Source organism: Phoenix dactylifera, unplaced genomic scaffold (genome assembly GCF_009389715.1).
Source record: "Phoenix dactylifera cultivar Barhee BC4 unplaced genomic scaffold, palm_55x_up_171113_PBpolish2nd_filt_p 001382F, whole genome shotgun sequence".
Lineage (NCBI taxonomy): Eukaryota > Viridiplantae > Streptophyta > Magnoliopsida > Arecales > Arecaceae > Phoenix > Phoenix dactylifera.
Window position 1 is genome coordinate 4,384 of NW_024068705.1, and position 5,778 is coordinate 10,161.

At 37.2% G+C, this 5,778-nt stretch overlaps 1 pseudogene; it reads left to right on the forward strand.

Annotated features, from left to right (window-relative positions):
* The first annotated feature begins 1,019 nt into the window (after nucleotides 1-1,019).
* Nucleotides 1,020-1,718, forward strand: LOC120108529 (annotated as a pseudogene).
* Nucleotides 1,719-5,778: the final 4,060 nt, after the last annotated feature.

A 5,778-nucleotide genomic window follows, 5' to 3' on the forward strand; every position in this document is an offset into this window, starting at 1 on the left:
CTTTCTCATGAGTTGACAAATAGGCGTCTTGGCTTCTTGCAAAGATGTGATACCGATAGATTGCCTACGCGCGCGGCCAACGTTGCATCAACTTAGTCAATTGTGGTAGGTTAATGAGTGCAAATTCATGGAAAGGACGTTAGTCATGGTCTCATCCTTGACCCAACTCAATTGACTTGGACGGGTCAAAAATTGCTTCCATGCAAAAAAAATCTAGATATTTTGCTCCGTGACTTATGCCGACCATTATGAAAATTGGCATAAAATAAATCAAAAAAAAAAAAATTAATGCACGTCATAGAGAAATATTATACATCTTGGCTCAAATTAGACCGTTCTTTTTGGCCTCGATATATATCAAGACGAATAACTTTAGCGACAGCCGAGAAGCCAATAGACATGTATCAATAAAAACTGACAATTCTAACAACCAATAGTTATAACAACACTACGGTCGACACACGATCATCACCGTATGCTGTCCACATGGAATGATGCCATACCATTAAACGTATTACTGGCCATTAACACACGTCGTATCAAATCATAATGATAAAGTAAACTATCCTATATAAAAGGATAGTCCGGAGGTTCTCAGGTATATTCATTCAGAGAACTTTATTCTGCTGAAAATTCTTCCTTCCAAATTGTTGTTTCTCTATTCCAACTTGGGCATCTGCTGAAAATTTTTAGCAAGCAGACTTCTTGCAGGCCATCCTACAAAAAAATCGGCTCTTCCACATATTAGTTGCTGAAAATTCTTTCTTTCACGCTGCTGTTTCTTCATTCCAACTTGGGCATTGAAATTTTTTTAACAAACAGACTTCTCGCAGGCGACCCTATGAAAAAATCATCTCTTTCACGGATTAGTTTTGTCGTTTTTCCAACCTCAATTGTACGGCAACAGTACGGTAGAGTCGTGACTCCAAAGTCTTTTGGCCCACCCTGATATTTTCATCTCTCTAGATCTATTTAAACATATGAAGCCTCGGTTGATCCATACTTGCTCATAAGTGGGAAAGAAGGGAAGATGGAACTGGTCGCGTTGTTGATTTCCAGCCTTCTGGCCTCTGCTGCGTTCACCGCCGCGGAGGCTGTTGAATACGAGGTCACCAACAACGCCGTCGGCACCCCCGGCGGCACCATCTTCGACGATAAGCTTGGGGTGGACTACAGCAAGCGAGTTCTGGCCGATGCCTCCGCCTTCGTGTGGACGACCTTCCAGCAGTCCTCTGAAGCAGACCGGAAGAATGTGGCAGCTCATAACTCTGAGCATCGAGAACTTAAACCGAGACGACGTCGTCGCGTTGACGAGCAACAACATGATCCAGTACAACGCCAAGTTCATCGCCGACGGGAATGTCGACGACCTGAAGAGAGGCTTCGAAGGCGTCCTTTATCACGAGGTGACCCACGTTTGGCAGTGGAAGGGAACAACGCAGCCCGGGATGGCTGATAGAAGGCATCGCAGACTTTGTGAGGTTGAAGGCCGGGTATGTGCCGAGCGACTGGGCGAAGCCCCGGCGACGGGAATAGTTGGAAGGAGGGCTATTCCGTGACTGCTCGATCCTCGACTACTGCAACGGTCTTAGGGTGGTTTTGTGACCCAACTCAATGCCAAGATGAGGGATGGTATAGTGATGACTTCTTTGTGGAGCTTCTCGGCAAGGCCGGTGGATCAGCTTTGGAACGACTACAAGGCCCAGTATGGAAGCTGATGGGAGGGACGAGGTTCATCCACGTCATGACATATATAATAGAGAATAAGATCAAGTTATGATCCTACATATGATTTGTACCATTATATATGGCATGGTCATGCATGATGTATCATCTGTTTAAAATATATTCTAGTTAGAATATATCTAGAGTTCAAAGTTCCAATGGTCCATGTAGTATGTAATATTCTAGATTAATATATATATGAACTGGTTGCCAATATAACTTGGTTTGTGGTTCTGTTTAGACTTAGTTGCCTCGCCACTCCATTCCTGTCCAGTTCGTCCTTGAAACAGTCCTGATGAGTGGCCCAACGCAAAGCCAAAATCCAACTATTTTCGTCCATTGGTTCCAGTTTTTCAGCGTGGAGCATAGCAGTTTAGCGAATCCTATCTCTGCAATATTTTTTTATCAAAAATTATTTTTTAGGTGTAATTATATTTTTAGATTCTATCATGGGCTCACTGGGTAGAGTTGAGGGACAAGCAATTGAAGTAAATCTAACTCTCAGTTGAGTATGTTATCAAAGAGGACAAAGACCTCTAGTATTGGGGAAGATTCGATCGAAGAAAATCAATAAAATCATTCAAGCTGAACAAAGGCACAAGAAATCCAACAAAAAAGAATGCTTATCTAAAGGCTATGGAAAATAAATGACTAGTACAAAATTACTTCCATTTTCTATTATTTCATAACAATATTTTTCTTCTTTTCTAAGGTCGTAAGCTAGGACTTTGTAAAGACCTGTATTTTTTATAAACAATCACCCGAGCCTGGTCAGTGTGACCCCCTTCGTGAGAAATCAATGCTACTTTGATGAGTTCTTTAGGAGAGTTGTTTATGCAAACGAAAAAAACTAAATAGGAAGAGAGGGATCCGCCAAAAAGACCCTTTCATTTATTCAGAAGAACAGGAAGATCTGGAAAAATAGATGAAATAGAAGAGATTCGATGGATAGAAAGAAAAACGTTCTTTTTCTCTAAAGATGGGGTATTCTAACCATCCAATAGCTATTCCATCCCTGTTGTCTATTGAGCCCTCTTTGAATAATCTCCTTTTTGCCGGATTATTACCAATGTAGTCATAAAAAGCTAATTTTTCGAGAATTCTAGACCAAACTTCTGATAAACTCAGATTTTTGGCCAGCCTCGCACTAACTCTTCGATATATTTTCTGCTGAAAGTATCCTTGATCGGAATGAGTATAGTGATTTATTTTTGGAGCTTCTCGACTAGATGTTCCATCAGTTAGGAAATGACTATGGCCACGTCTGGGGGAGCTTTTGGAGGGCCAAAAAGCACTTTCTGGCCCTCCAAAAATACTTTAGATAAAAAGAGTATTTGGTAAAAATTTCGGAAAGCTGTTTTAGCTTTTCCAGAAAGCTAAAAACAACTTTTTGGAAGAAGCTCCATTTTGGAGCCTTCCAAAAAAGCACTTTTAAGCTCCGTCAAAAAAACTATTTTTTTGACCAAAATATTTCTAATAAAATACCCAATCCACCGAGCCCGAAAATCCCCCAACCACCCCTTTCCAACGACCACTCTCCTCCGATCCCATGAATCTCAAACAAGAGAAAAACATCGAAGTAGCCGAAGTCAGCGGCGGCGGAGGAGGAGGACCAAAGAATCTTGTGAAGAAGCTTGGAGCCCTCATCCGCTGTGGCCCTGGACGCTGTGATGCCGCAAGCCGGCTGCGGGCTCTTCCTTTTCTTCTCCCGCGAGCTTCATCGCGCCTCCCATGGCTGCCACGAGCTTTTCGCCTCCCAAGCTCTCCCTCTCTTCTCCATGGGAGAAGATAGGAATGCCCCAAGCCGTGGCCGCTGGCCTCAGCCGGCCCTCCCTAGAGCTCGATCGCCCCTTCCATGACCGTGCAGGAGAAGTGAGGAAAGGAAGGAAGAAGGGAGAAGAGGAGAAGAAAGAAAAGAAGTAGAAGAGGAAAAAAGCTTCGGGAAGGAGGAAGAAGAAGAAAGAAGAGAAGAAAAAGGAAAAGAAAAGAAAAGAAAAGAAGAAAAAATAAGTAAATAAAAATATTAGTAATTGTTTAACCAATTTTATCACCTAGCTAGAAAATGGTCATTAGAAAGGTAAAAAATTAATTTACACTAATAATTATAATATTTTATACCTTTATTATTATATTATACTATAAATATAATATTATATTACATTATATCATAATACATTAATATGTTATGTTAAATAATTTAATATTATGTTATATTATGAAAAATTAATTTACAACTAATAATTATAATACTTTATACCTTAGTTATTGTATTATACTATAAAAATAATATTATATTACATTATATCATAATGCATTGAAATGTTATATTAAATAATTTAATATTATATTAAATTATTATGCTATAGTATATATATTATATTACTATATTATAAATTTATAATAATATTTTATTACATTACAGTAATATTATACTATATCATATATTTAGGTATTAATACATATTATATTTTATTATGCCCTCTTGTATAATACTATGCATATTCTTTATAGTCATTTTGTCATACCAAAATTACTTTCTCAGTTTGTTTACTAAATACATGTTAAAGTAGCACAGAACTTTAGAAATATAGTTACCAAACAGCAAATAGCTTTTTATAAAAGCTCTACTTCTAATAGCTCTACTTCCAAAAGCTCTACTGCTAACAGCTCTCCCAAACAGGGCCTATAACTCATCAGTATAGAAGTTGACATTGTGCCCCAAATTGTACGAATGGAACGGGCCATTGTTAGCACGAGAATGAAATGAAACCATCTTTTCCATTCTTAAGTAGACTTTGTTACTGATAAGACTTTAGGTTTTTTTAAAGTTTTTATTTTTTATTGGAGGATGGGTCATATGGATTGAGCTAGCTATATTGGTTACATTTCTATTGTGCAAGCATCCCATATGTGGTTCTTGGGATTCAAAACAAGGTTGCAAAAAAGTATTAAAGAAGATATCAAACCAATGTATGCTTTTAAAGTGGCATTGGCTTATTATGATCTACTTTTGCAAGTGATGCCCCTTGCAGTTATTTATTATGAATAAGCATTTTGATAATAGAACTAATTAAAATATGTCCTTGGACTGACTGCCATTGTAGGTGATTTTTTTTAATTGATGATGGCTGCCATTTTATGTTTATTCCTTATTGACTAAAAGTTGTTAACTGATTTTTGATGACTATTTATGTTTATCCTGAGCTTGTTTTGTAGGTGTCTATAGAATAAAGATGTATTGTTGTAATTATCCGTTAACCATTGTAATAGAAAAATAAAAGATATTAGCTCTAAAAATATAACTTGCATAACTATATATCTAGTGGTTTGCATACTTTGATCCATAAAGGTTTATTTTTTGATTAAATTAAACTCTAGGTCACATTCTCTTCAAAAAAAGAAAAAAGAAAAAATAAATTGCTCAAACTTTGTCACAACCCTAATTTCATACTGAAACTAATTAACTATCCCATATATATATATATATATAGGCCTCTTAGAGATCCTCACCCATTTTCCTTCTCCTTTTACTTAAACTACTTCAAACATTATTAGTTCTTCATGTTGCACTACTAGAATGACCGTAATTTGCATGCTGATATAAATACATGTAAATGAGATACAGCTATAGAGAGAGGGGTATCTAACCGGCCACACTTCAATCCTTAGAGATCATGCATGTAAAGGTGCTTAATAGTGAGTAGGATGCCTAGATAAGTACTAAGGTTATCTTTCTGTATCATTCCAAGGGAGTGCATTTTAATCTAAGCTTAGTATTGGATTCTAAAAATGCTAAGAAAACCCATCAACCCAATATCCTTTTGTGAGGACAAAGGAGGGGGAGAGCCCCCATTCTGAATTTGTATTAAACATGGAAAGTTAAAGAGAGAAAAGTGGTACAACAAGATAGGAAGAAAAAGTTGAAAAGGTTCCAATTCACATATAATCATCCAACAAATTCAAAATTCAAAATGTTCCTATATAATTTATATTTTTGAAATTCACATGGAAAATCAACTCACCACTGCTACTAAGAAGCATACCAAAATTTAA